Source organism: Mustela erminea, chromosome 10, assembly GCF_009829155.1.
Source record: "Mustela erminea isolate mMusErm1 chromosome 10, mMusErm1.Pri, whole genome shotgun sequence".
Lineage (NCBI taxonomy): Eukaryota > Metazoa > Chordata > Mammalia > Carnivora > Mustelidae > Mustela > Mustela erminea.
Window position 1 is genome coordinate 95,727,725 of NC_045623.1, and position 19,842 is coordinate 95,747,566.

Below are 19,842 nucleotides of genomic sequence, written 5' to 3' on the forward strand. Positions count from 1 at the left end.
AGGCTCCACACTCAGAGGAGAGTCTGCTTTAAGATTCCCTCCTTCTGCTTCTCCCCCCACTCGTGTTTTCTCTTACTTCCTCTCTCTCAAATAAATAAATCTTTAAAAAATTTTTTTTAAAAAGTGTATTATCTGCTTTTTACCTGAAATTCAAATTTAACTGGGTATCCTATGTTTTTATTTGTTAAAGATGGCAGCCCTAGAAAGAGGCCCCCTTTGGTTTTATTCTGTTTTATTTTTCCCCTCCCCATTCAACTTCAATTTCCACTTCTGTTCTTCTCTCCCACCATAACAACCCAAATTGATTTTAATTAATATAAGTCCATCTAATTAACCTTTCGTTTGTTTATTTTGATGTCTACATATACGCAAAACTGTATTGTATGGATTTTTTTCTAATCCACATAATGGAATTGCACTATAAATCTCATTCTGTTCCTTCTTTTTTCCTTAACACTTTCTTCTTGAGATCTACACATGTTACTACATGTATATCTGGACCATTAGTTCTGGATTCTATATAACATTTCATTCAGTGTATAGACCAGATTTTACCTAACAGTTCCCCAGTGGTAGACACCAAGGAAATGTCTACCTCCTGGCTTCAATCTAGGCCAGATTGTGTGCACATATGGTGTGTATCAAATCGATCTTGTATTTATTTGTATTTCTCTATCTTACAGATGTGTATCAGAGTGTTTTTCAGAGGAGCATTCTTAAGAGTGGGATAGCTTGTTCAGTAGGATACACACATACGTGATATTCAAACTATTTAACAGCCATCGAGATGTAAGCACTGCCCACTCAGAATCGGCACTACCCATGAACCAGATTGGTACCCACAAGCTGGACATCTGCTTTGCAATTGCACAAACACAGTTTCATTAGTGCAACTAGAGTTACTCAGGAATGGCTCTGCCAGTATGCTCTCCACCAGCAGTGCATGAAGATCCCCTTTTTTCCAAATGCTGTCACCATTTGCAACTACTAGTTTTTCATTTTTGCTAAATTGATGGGTCAAGTTACTCTCATTGTTATATTTATTTGTTTTCTCTGGTTACTCGTTCTTTTTCTTCATCTACTTTCCCCCTTTATTTGGGTTTCCCCTTTATATCTATCAATTGCCTATTCATGCTTTTTGCCCATTATTCTACTAAGTCTCCACACTTTTTTCCCTGCAGATGTATAGGACTTTCTTGTATTGCCAAGGAACAACATTGTCCAATAGAAATATACTGTGAGCCACATACGTAATTAAAATTTTTCTAATAGCCACATTTAAAAAGTAAAAAGTGAAGTTAATTTTAACAATATATGTATTTAATTCAATATGTCTAAAATATTTCAAAGTGTAAACAATTTTAAATTATTCAGACACATTATATTGCTTTATGCATGCTAAGTCTTTGAAATCTGTTATCTCTTTTACACTTACAATACAGTTCGATTTGTACTAGTCACATATGAAGTATTCATCAGGCAAATGTGGTCAGTGGCATATTCAACAGTGCAGGCCTAGAACCTAGACTTGAGGCAATAATTCTCTCTTGGTTTAAGCTGAAAATTTCTCCTTCTAGTCTGCCCATCTGTTCACTTTGTTTATGGTGTCTTCTGTTTTTAAAAAATGTAAGTATATATGTATCTAAGTCCATTTTTTTCCAAAAAACTGTGTTTCACCCTCTTGTTTTTGAAATCCATACCCATGCTGATATGTCCAAGATATAATCTTACACTTTTCTTCTATTAGCTTTATGGTTTTTATCTTTTGTAAATAGGTCTTAAGTCCATGGGGATTTTTTTTCATATTGTTGGGAAGAGATTCAACTTCTTTTTATAGAACGAGTGGTTTTCCCAAAACCATCTGCTAAATAATCTGTCCTCTCTCAACTCATTTGTGAAGCCATGTCTGTCATACATCAGCTGCCATATATGTAGTCTGTTTCTGAGTTCTCTGTTCTGATATTTAATCATCACCATAACCCTTGTGTTTTAAATATGGTGATTAAATTGCAGAAAATTGGGGGGCACCTGGGTGGCTCAGTTAGTTAAAGCATCTGACTTCGGCTCAGATCACGATCTGAGTCCTGGGATTGAGCCCTGTGTCATGCTCTGTGCTCAGTGGGGAGTCTGCTTCTCCCTCTCTCTGCCCCTCCCCTATTCATGCACATTCTCCCTCTCTCTCTCTCAAATAAATAAAATCTTTTTTTTTTTAATTGCAGAGAATTGGGTTAAATGGCCCAAAGTCATCCAAACAGTAATTGTTAGACTTATGGTTTGAACCTGGGTATTTCTGATACTGTTCCATTAACACTGTATGTGGCTCCATGTAACAGAAACCAGACTACAGTGGCTGGAACAAAAGGATTTCTTTTTCTTACATACTGAGAATCTGGAGGTAGACCATCCAGTACAGGGACAGTGGTTCCAAGATACCACCCAGGATCCAGGAGCCCTTTATCTTTCCAACCAGCCATATTAGTGTGTGGTTTTCGTCCTCATGGTTAAAAGACAGCTGCTGCACCTCCTAGAATATGTCCTCATTTCAAGAAGGAAGAAGCAGGAAAGGAGACAACAAAGACAAAAGTGCACCCTCTGAATCTATGCCTTATAATCAAGGAAATAATTGTTTTTCTGCAAGTATGACCAATAGATCTTTGCCACCATCTCTTTGGGAAGATAGGCCACAAGTACATGCCTAGCTGCAAGGGAATCTAGAAAATGGGGGGGGGGGGGGTGTTAACTTTTTTAGCTGGGACAATTGCCCTTATTTTAGTCTGTTTGGACTGTTATAACAAAATACCATAGACGGGTGACTTTAAAACACCAGAAATTTATTTCTCACAGTTCTGGAAGCTGGAGAGCCCAAGATCAAGGCCATGGCAGATTCCGTGTCTGGTAAGACCCCATTTCCCAGTTCATGAGCAGCCTCACACGGCAGAAGGACTGAGGTCTATTTCATAAGGGCACCAACCTCATTCACAAAGATGCCACACCTCATGACCTAATCACCTCCCAAAGCCCCCGCCCCCCAAATATCATCACCTTGGGGATGACCTTGAAACATATGAATTTTGGAGGGACACAAACATTCAGTCCACAGCACTACCCAAATAAAATCCAGTTTCTGTTAAAAAATAAGAAGTGGAGAGACACCTGGGGGGCTCAGTTAAATGGAGCCTCTTTTCTCTCTCTCCCTCCACCCCTCCCCATCACTCTCTCTCTCTCTCAAATAAATAAATAAAATCTTTTTTAAAAAGTTAAGAAGGGGCATCTGGGTGGCTCAGTCATTAAGCATCTGTCTTCAGCTCAGGTCATGATCCTAGGGTCCTGGGATCAAGCCCCGCATCGGGCTCCCTGCTTGGCAGAGAGCCTGCTTCTCTTTCCCACTCCCCCGGCTTGTATTCTCTCTCACACCGTGTCTCTCTCTGTCAAATAAATAAATAAAATCTTTAATAAATAACTTAATAAAATTAGGAAGTAGAAAGTAGATACTGGACTGGCGTCAGAATATGTTTACTGAAAAGCTAATAAAGCTTAAGCTTCAGGGAAACTCATTTGTCCATCTTCCTCCAATGCCCTATATTTCTTTTTTACTTATTTATTTTGGGGTTGGGGGAACAGGGACGGAGGGATTAGCAGAGGGAGAGGGAAAAGCAGACTCCACGTTGAGCACAGAGCCCAACACAGGGCTCAATCCCACAACCCCGAGATCCTAACTTGAGCCAAGATCATGACCTGAGCTGAAATCAAGAGTCAGACACCCAACAAACTGAGCCACCCAGGCACCCCTGCCCCATATTTAATTTTATATACTTAGTTTCGTATTCTTTTTCTTAACACCACCCCCCCCCAACAATTGCATAAACTTCAGGTTCCACATAACCTGGATCCACACTTGGAGGTCCTCTAGCTATGCCTGCCACATGGGCCAAAGCCCACACTCTCCTGATTGCTTTGCGATTTTCTGGTTGTAGTAGGTGATGGGGTGAAGGGTGTTCTTAAGGTTGCCCAAGTCAGGTACACATTTCCAACTAATGCCCCCAGGATCTACAATCACACTTTTTTTTTTTTTTTTTTTTTTACCAGAACAAGGGCCCAAGAAAAAAATGTTATTCTAAGTAAAATAGAATAATAACTGCCATATTTGAGTGCCAACTACATGCTAGGCACTGTGCTGGGAGTTTGCCCATATGTTTTCTTTGGTTAATTCTTACTCCAACTGTTTGCAGCTCGGAGGGGTTAAGTCACTTGTCCAAGGTCAAAAAGTCTGTAAGTGGCCAAATTAGAATGTGAACCTAATGGCAAACCTTTCCATGCTTTCTCCTGCATTTTGGCTAAAAGCACCCGGAGGGCTTTGGGCTCATGCAAGATTGTAAGGTTTAGCAAGTCAAAATACAAGTAAGTGATGAACAGTTCTTTGGCGTAAGTATTATTTGTTGTTTGTCTGAAGTTCACACTCAACTGACTGTCCTGAATTTTACTGCCAGTCCTACCTTTATAGTTACTGGTGCCATGAAATGAAGGTTTTTTTTTTTTTTTTTTAAGATTTTGCTTTATTTGACAGAGAGAGAGACAGAGGGATCACAAGTAGGCAGAGAGGCAGGCAGAGAGAGAGGGGAAACCAGGCTCCCTGCTGAGCAGGGAGCCTGATGTGGGGCTCAATCCTGGGACCCTGAGATCATGACCTAAGCCAAAAGCAGAGACTTAACACAGAGCCACCCAGGTGCCCTGAAATGAAGAGTTATAAATTCTGTGCATGTATTTGTATATGTGCTGCCGAAGTGAGCACAATTCTGTGCATGTATTTGTAAGGACCTATTTAGAAACTGTCCCTGCTCCCCTTCCCCCAGGGGATTTACTTGGAGACAAGTCCCAGAAACCAGCTTCAGGTAACGAAGCCCAGATACCAAGGTGGGTCAGGCCAGGTGGAGGCATCCCATCATTGGGGGGATGCATACTGTCTCCCTGGTTACCAAGGAGTATGGGCCCCGCCCTTTGGGCACCAATCCCAATCAAGGTATAATAGGCTGGTTCAAATGTCTACTAGGGTAAATTGTAACTCAATTGGTCACCTAGCATCACTGTGGAGTTTCCTGTGTGTGTTACAATCTCATTGGCCACCTGTGCGTGACCAGGCCCGACCGCATGGCCTTTGCCCTTAAAAGCTAATCTGTGAAACAGAGAAGGGTCGCCCTCTCTTGTAAGAGGGGCGTCCCTGAATGTTTGGTTAGATTCTTGATGCTTGGCGCGAAATAAAGCTTTGCTTGACCTTCGCTTTGTATCAGTCTCGCTCCTTTAATCACGGACCCATTATTGGGGCATAACAGTATTATTCTTAAACATTAAACAAGATAAAGTATGAAAAGTGCCCCCACTCAGTGAGATTGAACCTCTTGGTGCTGGACATTGGGATTGCAGGAACTGTGCTCTTGGCTGGGTGATCTAGGACAAGTTGATTTCTCTCTTTGGGCTCAGTTTCCCCTTCTGTAAGATGAGGGGCTGCTCTAATCATTGCTTAGGACCCTGAAGGGGCAGTATGTCCAGTGGTGGCCTACCAACTCAAAGTCCAAGGGACTTTTCTTGCTAGGGAAGGCACATCATCTCTTTTTCCCCTTTGGCTGTTTTCAGAGACCAAAACCACTTTGGTGGTTGTGATGGGCCACATGGTGAAATGCTAAAATGTCTTCAGCTGACTAGAACCTCAGCCAAGTTTCTGAAATTGTCCTGCTGAATCCCCATCCCAGGAAATGTTCTACGTGAAAAGGGGAGAGGAAGTTTTATGATTAAAGAAGTTTGGGAAACACTCCAAATGTGATTCAAATGCACATATTTGTATAAGCAGGAATGCAAAAGCGAATCTTGTTTAACTCTACTTAACACCCCATTTCCCAAATTTGTTTGCAAAACGTACCATGCAATAGGTGTCCCGTGGGACACACTTTGGGACCCATTTATAGATCAGGTTTGTCTCTGTTCAACAAAGCAGGCAATACCTCCCTTATTCAAATTGTAATGTGAGGATAACATGGGACTTTGTTTGTGACAAGGCTTTCTTGAATCTCATAGACTATTCAGTGAAATACACCCATACAGATTCAATCTGAAAGTAAAAGTAGTACAAAGTCATTACATGGATCAGTCAGTGTTTATATAATGGGTGTAATGAGTGTACATTAAACTCCCAAACGATCTGGCCTAAGAAATGCTCATTTTCTAAATCAGCTAATGAGCCCCCACCTGACTAGCTGCCAGAAAATTCCATCTCAGTCATATTTTGCAAAATCCTCCTCCGCCAAGAATTGTGCAAAAGTCCTTGGGAGCTTGTACAATCTGGACCATTCCAGGAGAGACCGTCTGACCATCAGCCCACCTTCCCAGCTTACCTTGAAGGTGGCATTTCCTTGTCTTAAAGCTAAGCTTGTGTACAGGACATCTTGGGCCCTGGCCAGGATGGGAGCTGGGGGGCAGGGAGGTACAGAGGCGGGCTCTGTGTCTGGGGTCGGAACTCCCTCTGCTCAGCCCACAGCCATGCCCATCAGAGGTCCTGCCAGTTCCTCTTTTCTGGAACCAGTTACATTTTTCTATCCTACCCTTCCTATTCTCTGGGAGCGCTCTCCCAATTCCTCCTCTGTCTCCTCCCTACTAGGAGCTATTTCTGCCAACCCTTGGGGCCCCATCCTCTCGCAGACAATCCACTCTGGTCACCCAGAGGAGCTCAAGTCCTGGGCCTGTGATTTAAGGAGGCCTGGAAATTTCTGCTTCTAGCTACTTTCTTGGGATGAAAAACAGGAAGCTATCCATCATTATGAGAACAAAAATACAAATTAATATGGGCTCAGCAAATGATCACAAGGACACAAGTAGTATGTGTTATGCCTCAATAATGGGTCTGTGATTAAAGGAGCGAGACTGATACAAAGCGAAGGTCAAGCAAAGGTTTATTTCGAGCCAAGCATCAAGAAGCTAACCGAGGGGCGCCTGGGTGGCTCAGTGAGTTAAAGCCTCTGCCTTCGGCTCAGGTTCATGATCCCAGGGTCCTGGGATTGAGCCCCGCATCGGGCTCTCTGCTTGGCCGGGAGCCTGCTTCCTCCTCTCTCTCTGCCTGCCTCTCTGCCAACTTGTGATCTGTCTGTCAAATAAATAAATAAAATCTTTAAAAAAAGAAAAACAAAAGAAGCTAACCGAACGTTCGGGGCCACACCTCTTACAAGAGAGGGCGACCCTTCTCTGTTTCACAGACTAGCTTTTAAGGGCAAGGGCCAGGCGGTCAGGCCTGGTCACGCACAGGTGGCCAATGAGATTGTAACCCACACAGGAAACTCCACAGTAATGCTAGGTGACCAATTGAGTTACAATTTACCCTAGTAGACATTTGAACCAGCCTATTATACCTTGATTGGGATTGGCGCCCGAAAGGCTTCCAAAAGGTGGGGCCCATACTCCTTGGTAACCAGAGAGACAGTACGCATCCCCCACTGATCGATGTCTCCACCTGGCCTGACCCACCTTTGCATCTGGGCTTTGTTACCTGAAGCTGGTTTCTGGGACTTGTCTCCAAGTAAATCCCCTGGGGGAAAGAGGAGCAGAAACAGTTTCTAAATAGGTCCTTACATTCCCCCCTTTTCTTTGGAGACTAGTCAAACCTTGGACTTTTTAGCTAGTTCTATACCCTCCTTTTAATGGCTGCTAGACTGTTTTAATGACTCCCGTGTGATTTACCCAAAAACAGTATTTCTCTACTAAGGTTATGCAGAGCCCCCCTCCTCCTTTTATCAAACAGTAGGTTAAGCCCCCCCTTTTTTATCATAATTGCTTATACCTCCCGCCAATATCTTAACAACAGGGCCAACAATGAATTTAATGAACTCATTGGTTTTTTTTTTTTTTGAGTCTTAGTTTTAGTCCATGATTGGCAGGGACCGTTGGCAGTGGCATCCACCTCTGGGGGGCGTTCTCGTCCTCGGCTCGTTTGACGTGACCCACATGAATCCAGGTCTACTTTTATTGCCATGGGTGTGGTCAGGATGACAGTAAACGGTCCCTTCCAGCGAGGCTCCAAGCCTCCCACTTGGCAGCAGCGCTTCCGAACTAAGTCCCTGGGTTGGTGAGGATGTTGCTCCACCTCCAATTCTGTCCCAGTGTGGGCAGTCCGGATCCCTGTATGGGCTCTTTTAAGACAGACTGTGATGCCTGCAGTGACTGGAGCACAGACTGAGCAGTCATTTCTGCTAGAGCCACCTCTTTCTCTTTTCCCTCTTCCCATTCTAGTTCTTTCTGCATTTACCACCTGACACTGAACACATCTATCAACCGTATCTTGAGCCATACGCCCTAATTTAGAAACCTAGAACTGCTTGCCCATAAGCTCTTTAAACTTGCATGTCCCCAAATGAGTGCCCTGATGTATTTGGCTTACTAATTTTCTTCTAGTCTTAGTCCAATCTCCTTTACAGTCTAATTTAGTCCACTCTACCATAGTGAGTCCTCCCCTAGTCAGTTCAGAGAGGTCACGCCATCTCCACCAACTGCGGTATGCACAGCCTGCAGTAGCCCAACGTCCCAAGAAACTCCCTCATGGAGACCAAAGCCTAAGTGAGTGGTGTGGCTCTTACAAAGCTGTGTTTTCATTGCTGACATCCAATACCTTTTCCTGCAGAGTCTGTAAGAGAGCTCTCATCCCCTGCAAGCAAGACCCATAGTCCTCAGCGGCTATTTCTACTATTCCCACTAACTCAGTCAGATTCTTCCTTTCAAATTCCTCAATTTTCTGAAGTTTCTTCCTTATATCTGGGGCTGACTGACTGGCAAAGGCAAGATCGTTTACACGAGTTATCGTGCAACTTCTCTGAAGTTTACCTTAAGTTGTCTAGCTTAGGTAAACAAACATTTAATAACAATCTAATCTAGAATTTAACACCCATAAAGCCATGTTATTAAAACATAATTTTTCTCTCTAAAATAACCACTTCCAGAGATAGCCATATCAGGACTAACTCGTTTGAAAAACAAGTTCAGTTTTAACAAACTTGGCCTAATTGTTTACATAAGCTCAGCAAGAACAGTCAGTAATCATATAGATCTTTTAGAATCTGCTTTGCTGGAACTTTTTATAAGGAATCTCTAGGTTGAACTTTTACTAGCCTCTCTGGGCCAGAAGCCAAGCCACGTACTCGCCATCAGACATGCCTGCAATACCTGTCAGATTTGGGCGAACTCCTGAGGTGCCCAAAGTAATCTGAGGCTCCTCCTCCTACCAGGGAGTGACATTCTTTCTCACCTGGTGAGGCTGCTGGGAACTCTGTAAGCAAGGTATGAGGCCAACAGTTCCAAAGGCCTTTATGGCTCCAGGTTTTACAAAGTCAACCTTAGTTCCTTTAAGCTGGCCATATCTGAGTCTTTTCAAATATGACGTTCCAGTCAAAGCTGGTAAAATAACCAGTGTCCAATGCTGTCCTGTTACAAGAACAGATTCTTATTGAACTTATGCAAATGATTAATTGCCAAGGAAGAACTTATTGAGCTCTTTTGGTTTCAGATAGAAAAGTTGAACGCCTTGATTCATTTACAAACGAACACCTTTACATCTCTATAAATTACAGGTAACTTAAAAAAAAGTTTCCCGGGGCATCTGGGTGGCTCAGTGGGTTAAATCCTCTGCCTTCCGCTCATGTCATGATCCCAGGGTCCTGGGATCGAGTCCCACATCGGGCTCTCTGCTGGGTGGGGAGCCTGCTTCCTCCTCTCTCTCTGCCTGCCTCTCTGCCTACTTGTGATCTCTGTCTGCCAAATAAATAAATTAAAAAAAAAAAAAGTTTCCCTAGTTTAGAGGAGCAAACATTACAGAACTAGTAATGTTTCTAAAACATGAAGAGACACAACATTACAACCTTTCAGTTTATCTAGTTCCGTGTTACTAATTCTGGTTTAGTCTGAATGTAGCCCTTACTTCTGTAAATCTTTACCCATTTCCGTTCCCAGGATTTTAACATATCAAAGACCTGTATTTGTCCTGAAAATCTTCCCGTTTGAATTTCCTTTAAGGTGAAACTTATCTTACAAGAGAACTAAAACAATTACAAATGAAAAAACACAGAACAGATATAGTTAAATATCAAGTGAAGACCCTTATCAAAACATTAAAATTTTAGGAAATGTATAGAACCTCTAGAATAATTACAACATTTACCCAAATGCAACCCAAGGTTTATCAGTAACTTAGCATATCAAGGAAGCCTTATGAGCCAAAGAGATCTCATTTACAACTCTGGGCAGGCAAAGAAAACCATTTACATTTCAATTAACCGAAGAAAACTTTGCCCTTTTATTTTTTTTTAAAGATTTTATTTATTTATTTGACAGAGAGAGAGAGATCACAAGTAGGCAGAGTCAGACAGAGAGAGAGAGAGAGAGAGAGAAGCAGGCTCCCCGCTGAACAAAGAGCCCGATAAAACCAGCTTTTCTCTACCAGTGTCTTTCCTTTTTTTATTTTTAAGTGTGCATCCTTAAGATATGAGTTTTCTGGGTTTCCCTCCCCTCATAAATGATGTTGCAAACAAAGGGAGGGGGATCTTTCAGATGCTGTCCTGCTCGCGTCCCTCACGGGAATTTGGAGCGTCTTAGCTAAGGTCTGTCCATATAAACCCCAGACCAGGCTACTCCGTGGAGTAGATGACCGTTATGCCATATGATGCCCCGTGAGACTCAGGGTGCAGCCCACTCAGACTCCGTAGCCGAAGCAGTGGAGCCACACAGACACATCCACACAGTCAGGCCCTCTTCAGATTCAAACAGGTTGGACACCTCCCCCCAGCAGGTCTCCCCTTCCATTGTGTAGGAATGGATCTAGTTCAAACAGTGGCCCCAGGCCTGTTTTTCTTTCTTATTCAAACAGGATCAGGCATCTGATATTTTTTCTCTCCTTTTTACCTGTTTCCTACTTTTCTACAGAGTTGTCTCCCTTATTTCCATCAGTCTTAATTACACTTAGCAGAATTTTTTTTTAAAGATTTTATTTATTTATTTGACAGAGAGAGATCACAAGTAGACAGAGAGGCAGGCAGAGCGAGAGAGAGGGAAGCAGGCTCCCCGCTGAGCAGAAAGCCCGATGTGGGCCTTGATCCCAGGACCCTGAGATCATGACCTGAGCCGAAGGCAGCGGCTTAACCCACTGAGCCACCCAGGCGCCCCACTTAGCAGAATTTTGTACTCTTAGAAATACCTTAACCTCTACTGAAGATTAAATATAAACCAACTGTGAACTGTTACAAGAGAATTCTTCAGATGGCAATTTATCAATTAGTTAAGAACAAAACATATGTACCAATGAAAAGACCCGCGGATCCCCTTACCCAAGAATTCAACTCTGCCACAGGATGCAAACAGCAAGAGGTTCTTTATTGTACCCGGGCACCTGCGGGTGGTCAGCAGCTCCTGCTAGCCGAGCACACCAGGCTGGGGTGGTGCAGGGTTTTTATAGACAGGTACATACAAGTCCCAGATGGGATGGGGCCGATTGGCTGACAATTTGAACATTTGAAAAAAGGCATACTTGGTGTTAGCGGATTGGCTTTGGAAGACCCCCGGATTGCCTTTGGAAGACCCCCCGCGCGCGAAGAGAAAGGCGGGAAGGGGAAACAAAGAGGGGAAGTTTGACCTTATTACTCAGCAGAAAGGCATCCTGTCTACGTGACTATGCAGCCCCCTGCCTACGTGACTAACGTGACTATGCGGCCCCCTGCCTATGTGGTCAGGTATTAGGCCATATCTTACGAGAAAGCTATTTGCAGGGAGTGTAGTATCTTGCTAAGAAACAGCTATTATGAAACTACCAGCTATCATTGTATTGAGGGGATACAGGGGAGGAGGAATTAGAGGGGCCATTATTTCTAGCTGGAACATTAGCGATGGCGGGTGTTAGGCGGGGGCCTTTTTGGTCTGGTAGGACCAAGTTTGGTCCTACTGGACGGGTCAGGGGACTTTCAACCTTAAGCTTGATCCTGAAGATGACGCCTCTGTCTTTTCCCGCGAGGTACCATCTAAGGCCCCATGTATGTCCTAGTAGCCATTCTGTTGCCCGCCGTCCTGCATCAGTAAAAACAATCCTTAGTGGCAACGACAAGGGCTTTTTCCAGTTGGTGTTTCCCTCATTGCTGCCTTTCGAGTAATAACAGGTGTGTCCATCGGTATCGGGCTGGGAATAATTTCTTTTAACGGTTATCAAGTCCCAGGAAGAGGTTGGGCCCCAATAGGCATCTCCAGTGGTCTCGCAACCCCATTCGGCACAAAAATATTCCTGGTAGCCTCCGCATTTATAGGCTGTGGCACGGCTTCTACCATCTTTGGGGCATACATAGAAATCTGACTGGGCAAGCCTGCACCTAGCAGTGGGGCTGCTACATCCAGGGGCAGTCATTTGTTGGGATCTGGGCCCCATATAGGTGTGTAAATTCCAAGGGTCGTGGGTTGGGATATCCCAAGTATCTAATCCTGCCGCTAGCTGACAAAAATCAGGGGTGAGAGTAGGCCACCAAGTACCAGGGGTATGTAAGCCCGTGATGGACCAGACAACCTCCCCCATTTGAGAGAGAACTTGCCAGGTTAACTGCTTAGGCAGATGTGGGCTAGTCCCTTCTACAAGAGAGAAGGAAGAAAAGAGGGAACAGGAAAAGAGCAAAACTAATGGCGAATAAGTCTTATCTTTAGTGGATTTGAGGAACGTTGGACGGTCCATTCTGAGTCCCGGTGTCCGGTCTGCTCTTCTAGGTGCGCTGCTTTCACGTGAGAGGCGTGGATCCAGGCTGCGATTCCGTCAACCTTCAATGCCGTGGGCGTTGTTAGGAGTACCTGTGGGCGCTGTTAGGAGTACCGTGTGGGGTCCTTTCCAACGGGGTTCAAGGTTTGTGGCTTGATGCCTGCGGACCCAGACGGTATCCCCGATTTTATAGGGATGGGGTCGCAGTGAGGAGTCAAGTCTCTCCTTGTAGGCGGCTGCCAGGGGTTTCCAGACTTCTTGTTGCACCAGCTGCAAGGCTTGCAGATGGGCCTGTAGAGAAGGGGAAGGGGAATGAGCAGAGATAATCTGGCGCAGCAAAGAATGTGACAGCAGGGGGCGGAGCGCCATAGAGAATCTCAAAGGGAGTTAGGCCATGCGGGCCTGGGGTGTTTCTGGCTCGATAGAGTGCCAAAGGTAGGAGCAATACCCAATCTTTAGAGCCAGTTTCAAGCAGTAATTTAGTTAAAGTCTCCTTAATGGTTCTATTCATTCTTTCTACCTAGCCTGAACTCTGGGGTCTATAAGCACAATGTAGTCTCCAATCAATCCCCAGAAGCTTGGCCACCGACTGACTTACCTGGGAGACAAAGGCAGGCCCATTGTCAGACCCCAGTACCTCGGGCATTCCATACCTTGGAAAAATCTCTTCCAGCAGTTTCTTGGCAACTATGTTAGCAGTTTCCTTTTTGGTAGGAAAGGCTTCTGCCCATCCTGAAAAGGTATCTAAAAAAACTAAGATATTTATATCCATACATGCCAGGTTTAATCTCGGTAAAGTCAACTTCCCAGTGTGTGCCAGGTCGATGACCACGTACTCGGACACCTGGTCCAACAACGGTTTTCCCAGGATTGACTCGAGCGCAGGCTTTACAGTTAGCGGCCGCTTGATGAAGGAGAAAGTTTCTCCTAGGGATGAAGTCTTCTAGATCTGCCCTATTTATTAGGGCCTTCATTTTACTTGCACTCAAATGGGTCAGCTGGTGAAGGTGATTAATGAATTCTTTTGCCATTTTTATGGGCATTATGGCTTTTCCTTGGTATTCCCATCGGTTCAGGGCTGAGTTGTAATCGGCCCCTAACTTCTGAATGAAATCCAAGTCGGCCTCCTCATAATTCCAAATGGGTATCCCATCTGTCTCTCCTGTCCCAGTGAGTATAGTGACAGTTAATAGCTGGGGCCCCAAAGCTGCCTGTTTGGCCGTTGCATCAGCCAGGGGGTTTCCTCTTGCCTCGGGGGTATCCCCTTTTTGGTGGCCAGGGCAGTGTATTATACTCAGCTTCCTGGGGAGAAATAAGGCCTTTAACAGGGCCAGTATCTCAGTCTTATTTTTAATCTCTTTACCGTCAGAGGTTAGCACTCCCCTTCGTCGATAGATTTCTCCGTGAACATGGGCAGTGGCAAAAGCATATCTACTGTCTGTATAGACATTAAGATTCTTACCTTCTGCCAGGTGAGGGCCTGGGTTAGGGCGATTAATTCTGCTCGCTGCGCCGAGGTGCCTTCTGGCAGCGCGCTTGCCCATACAATTTGAGAGTCGGTCATGATGGCCGCTCCAGCTCGTGGTTTTCCATCTTGCAGGTAGCTACTGCCATCGGTATACCAGGTCAGGTCTGCATCTTTCATGGGCTGGTCAGTTAGGTCGGACCGTGTCCCATGCGTTTCAGCAAGGATCTGGTGACAGTCATGCAATGGTGCCTCTCCCGGAGTGGGCAATAAGGTTGCAGGGTTAAGAGTCACTACAGGTCCGAATTGAACTCTGTGTCCAGGAGGAGGGACTGGTAATGTGTCAAGCGGGTATTAGACAGACAGCGGTCCGGTGGTTGGCGGATTCAAGATTCCACTGTATGTGGAGCCAGGACGGTTAGGGGCTGTCCTAAAGTTAGTTTGGTTGCGTCCTTGACGAGGACCGCGATTGCTGCTATCATTTGTAGACCTGGTGGCCAGCCTGCCGCTACGGGGTCTAACTTCTTGGAGAGGTAGGCAATAGGGCGTCTCCAAGGCCCAAGTCTTTGAGTTAGAACCCCCTTAGCAAATCCTTGTTTTTCATCAACAAAGAGGTCGAAGGGCTTTGTTATGTCTGGCAGGCCCAATGCCGGAGATTTAAGGAGTGCTCGTTTGATATGATCAAACGCCTGCTGTTGTTGCTCAGTCCAAGCAAAAGGAGTGTCTTGTTTAGTCAAGGGGTACAGAGGAGCCGCGATTTCTGCGAACCCTGGGATCCATAATCTACAAAAGCCCGCCGTTCCTAGGAATTCCCGCAGTTGTCTGTGGTTTTGAGGTGCAGGGATGCTAGATATAGTCTCTTTCCTTGCAGCCGTCAGCCATCGTTGGCCATTATATAACTCATAGCCCAAATAGGTGACTTTAGTCTGGCAAATTTGGGCTTTCTTTGCGGATGCCCTGTATCCCAATTGGCCTAGGGTCAATTGGAGATCCCCAGTACCTGTTTGGCAGTCCTCTTCGCTGGTAGCTGCTAATAGGATGTCATCGACATATTGGAGCAGGATCAGAGAGGGATGTCTCACCCGGAAATCGGCTAGGTCCTGGTGAAGAGCTTCGTCGAACAGCGTTGGGCTATTCTTAAACCCTTGTGGTAGCCGTGTCCAGGTTAACTGACCTGATATTCCCAAATCTGGATCCCTCCATTCAAAGGCGAAGAGGGGCTGACTCTGAGGACTCGGTCTCAAACAGAAAAAAGCATCTTTGAGATCTAGGACCGTATACCAAGAGTGGGTTGGAGGCAGGGTACTAAGTAAGTTGTAAGGGTTGGGCACCGTAGGGTGGATGTCCTCTACCCTCTTATTGACCTCTCTTAGGTCCTGGACTGGCCGGTAATCATTGGTGCCAGGCTTCTTAACAGGTAACAGAGGAGTGTTCCAGGAAGACCGGCAAGGGGCTAAAGTGCCCTGGTCCAGTAGCCGCCGTATGTGCGGTTTGATACCCTGGTAAGCTTCATTTGACATGGGATACTGCTTAACATTGACAGGGACAGCGGTTGCTTTTAATTGTATGTGAATGGGGGGGCTGCTGAATGGCTAGTCCCATTCCTCCTGTTTCCGCCCAAGCACTCGGGTAAGACGTGAGCCAGGATTCTATATCTCTCTGTGGTGGGGGGGGGGCTTCTCATGTAGTCTATATTCTTCTTCTAACTGAAGGGTAAGGATGTGTAGAGGGGTCCCGTTGGGGCCGGATACGGTGGCCCTCTGTGGCTCAAAATGGATTTGAGCCTTGAGCTTAGTTAATAAATCTCTCCCCAGGAGTGGGTAGGGGCAGTCAGGCACATGAAGAAACGAGTGAGAAACTTTACCTGAAGCCAGATGTACTTTTCTTTCCGTAGTCCATCTATATTGTTTTCCTCCTGTTGCTCCTTGAACCCATGCCGTTCGGTTACTTAATGGTCCAGGGCTCTTGGTTAGAACAGAGTGTTGAGCCCCTGTATCTACTAGAAAGGTGACTGGTTGCCCCCCTATGGTTAGGGTTACCCGGGGTTCGGGGGGGGGGGGTCCTGACCCTGACGCCCCTAGTCTTCGTCTAAAGCCGTAAGTCTTGTGACTTGCTTAGCATTTCCCCTAAGGCGTTGAGGATTCTTTGGGCATTTCTTGGCCCAATGTCCCCTCTCTTTGCAGTAGGCACATTGGTCCCGGTCTATCCGAGGCCTCCTTAGGTCTCCCTCCCTGTCTGGCTTCCTTACCTCTAAGCCCTGGCTGTCTTGCACTACGGCGGCCAAGATCTTACTAAGTTCCTTGTTTCGTTTACGTTCTCGTTTCTCTTCCCTTTCTTCGGCTTCCTTCTTTGGTTTTTCCTCCCTTTCCTCCTTCATCTTCCTAAGTCGTTCCTCCTTTTCTTCCCGAGTTTCTCTTTTATTAAAAATCTTTTCTGCCTCCTTTAATAAATCTTGTAAAGAGAAATCTTGTAGGTTCTCCAAACGCTGTAGTTTATTTCTGATATCTGGTGCTGACTGCCAAATGAACGCCATTGAAACATTTCCTCTCTGTTCATTGCTATCTGGGTCGAAAGGCGTATACCTGCGGTAAGCTTCCTTAAGCCTTTCTAGGAAAGCGGTTGGGGATTCCTCTGACCCCTGAGTCACCTGTCTTACCTGAGCCAAATTGGTGGGGCGACGCCCCGCATTACGGAGACCTGCTATGAGTAACTAGCGGTAAAGGTTTAGGTGGTTCCTACCTTCAGCCGTGTGGAAATCCCAGCGGGGGCGGGTCAAAGGGAAAGCAGCATCTATCACATTAGGGAGTTGTGTGGGCCTTCCGTCGTCTCCTAAGACGTTCTTTCTGGCTTCCAGAAAAACCTTTTGTCTCTCCTCGGTGGTGAGGAGAGCCTGCAAGAGTTGTTGACAATCATCCCAGGTGGGCTGATGTGTGATTAGAATGGATTCAATTAAGGCAGTTAGGGCTACGGGGTCCTGTGAAAAGGAAGGGTTATGGGACTTCCAGTTATATAAGTCGGAGGCTGAGAAGGGCCAATATTGGAGGTTCCCTGGCCCTCCTCCTTGGCGCAGGGGAAAGAGCTTGGAAGTTCCCTCTTGTGTCGGTTCCCTGCGACCCGTAAGTCTTCCCACCATTGGGGATGGCGAGGAGCGGGTTCTTCAGGTGGGTGCTCGGGCTCCCCTGTGGAATTCTGTGCTTGCGCAGGAGGGGGAGGATGATAAGGAGGAGGTTCTTCGGTTAGGAGGTCTATTAAGGGGGCGTCCTCAGAAGGAAGGATCTTTTGTGGTTTAGGACGCCACAGAGAAGAGGAATCGCTGTTAGAGAAGGGAGAAGATTTGGGAGGGTCGGTAGGAACTATAGGATATAGGTTAGAGGAAGAAGGAGGTTTGGGAGGGTCGGTAGAATTTGGGATAGGGTGTGGGACAGGGGGAGCGGAGGGTGCTAGGGGAGGAGTAGTGTTTGGAAGGGATTTAGGGTGAGCGAAGGGAGAGACCCAAGGAGGAGGATTACCAACCAGGCTTTCCCAGACTACGATGTAAGGTACTTGGTCCGGATGGCCTTGGGGTCCCTGATCGAAGACTCGCTCTTTGACCTGCAAAATAACATTAATGTTAAAGGTTCCATCTTTGGGCCACCCAACATTGAGGGTGGGCCATTCTGAAGTACAAAGAGTCTGCCATTTTCTTCTTTTAATTTCCACCGACAGGTTGTTGGCTCGAATTTGGACATCTCTCCAGTGACCTACAGTGAGACTTAAGGGGGTAGTAATTGTTTGCCCTATTTTAGAGTCAAAGAAAACACCAAGGACAATAAGCAAGACACACAAAACAATTAACAAGAAGGACGCTGCGCGATTTCGGTACAAAACCGAAAGTACAAATTCACCCGGCCCAGGGGAGCCTCGAGGTCTCCCTGTGGTGGACAAAACCCGCCCAGGGGAACCAAGAGGCTCCCCTGTGGCGGACAAACAAATGTATCCCTCGGATACTTGTGGAGCCCCGAAAAAGCGGGCCCCTCTAATCCCTGGGGCGTCCCCCAGGGTGGCAGGGGCGAAGTCCGAGTTCGTCAACTCCTTCTCAAGCTGTCCAAAATACGAAGCAACAATGCACGCTGTTGTACAATCCTATACAGGCGTATAGGCAGGACAGACGAAAACACAAGACAGGAGACAAAAACACAGTTATTAAAGCTTAAATGCTGGCCAGCTTACCTCCCGGTGGGAGTCGGTTGGATCCTTGGGCAGGAGTCCGATGATCTCGGTGGGACCTCCAAATGAAAGACCCGCGGATCCCCTTACCCAAGAATTCAACACTGCCACAGGATGCAAACAGCAAGAGGTTCTTTATTGCGCCTGCGGATGGCCAGCAGCTCCTGCTAGCTGAGCACACCAGGCTGGGGTGGTGCAGGGTTTTTATAGACAGGTACATACAAGTCCTGGATGGGACGGGGCCGATTGGCTGACAATTTGAACATTTGAAAAAAGGCATACTTGGTGTTAGCGGATTGGCTTTGGAAGACCCCCGCGCGCGAAGAGAAAGGCGGGAAGGGGCAACAAAGAGGGGAAGTTTGACCTTATTACTCAGCAGAAAGGCATCCTGTCTACGTGACTATGCAGCCCCCTGCCTATGTGGTCAGGTATTAGGCCATATCTTAAGAGAAAGCTATTTGCAGGGAGTGTCTTATCTTGCTAAGAAACAGCTATTATGAAACTACCAGCTATCATTGTATTGAGGGAGCCAACCTGTTACAGAAAAGCAAAAGAGCAGTTAATTCATTATATCCTAAAAGCCAAGTAGTTACAGAAAAGCAAAAGAGCAGTTAATTCATTGACACTTTGGGGGAAGGGTCTTTCACCAACAGATTTCAAAAGCACAAACCTAGTTCCAGCAACCAGCGCTCTAGCATTTTATCCCATTTGGTTGAAGTTTCAGGTTAGCAAAGACTTTGAAAGCTACTTTAACAATTACCCATTGAAACTGAGACAGACAACCATCAGTTTAGTCATCTCTTTGCTAACAGATTTCAACACAGATTTTAACACAGATTTTTTTTTACCTTAAGTAAAAACTCTGAAGTTTCACATTTACTACTGTTAACTCAAAAGACATGTTTATCCTAATTAACCCAACAAGCTGAACTTAGTTCCAATACAGATTTACGCTCCACCTGGGCCCACTCCACTTCGAAGGTTTACCTGAGACCCGGGTGGGAAGATCCGGAGTGGGGGTGTTAGGTCCAGGGGCGCTCTTCTTGTTTCCCGACAGTGAAGAACAGACCAAAGTGCCACCAGAAGGCAGAGAAAGGGTTCCCAGTTCTAGGGCTCATCAGCTCCAAAAGAGGAGCACACACCATGCTTTCCCGCCAGCAAGGGGGAGGGGCTAGTCAGTCTCTGTCGGGCCAGAGAGGGCAAGGAATGTCCCCGAAACAAAGTTGTTTCGGCAGCTGCTTGGGAATATTCCTTAAAGTCTCTGTCTTAAGTTAGACTAACTCCAGTTGGCTCCAGTTATAGCCATTTGAAAGTCAGAGTTCCCTTATTCTGTTTGCCCCATTCCTTCAAACACAACAAACAGCACAGCAGACAACAAAAAGACAAGACAAAGACAACCGCAGGCCCAGCAGATCTTACC

General features: G+C 45.8%; 1 long non-coding RNA gene across 1 annotated transcript; it reads right to left on the reverse strand.

Annotated features, from left to right (window-relative positions):
• Window positions 1–458: 458 nt before the first annotated feature.
• On the reverse strand, window positions 459–19,639 carry LOC116567788. The gene is made up of 3 exons (XR_004276332.1): window positions 19,410–19,639; window positions 8,179–8,190; window positions 459–471 (listed from the first exon to the last, which is right to left on the reverse strand). It is a non-coding gene; the product is annotated as an uncharacterized LOC116567788 (long non-coding RNA).
• Between the last annotated feature and the right edge of the window lie 203 nt (window positions 19,640–19,842).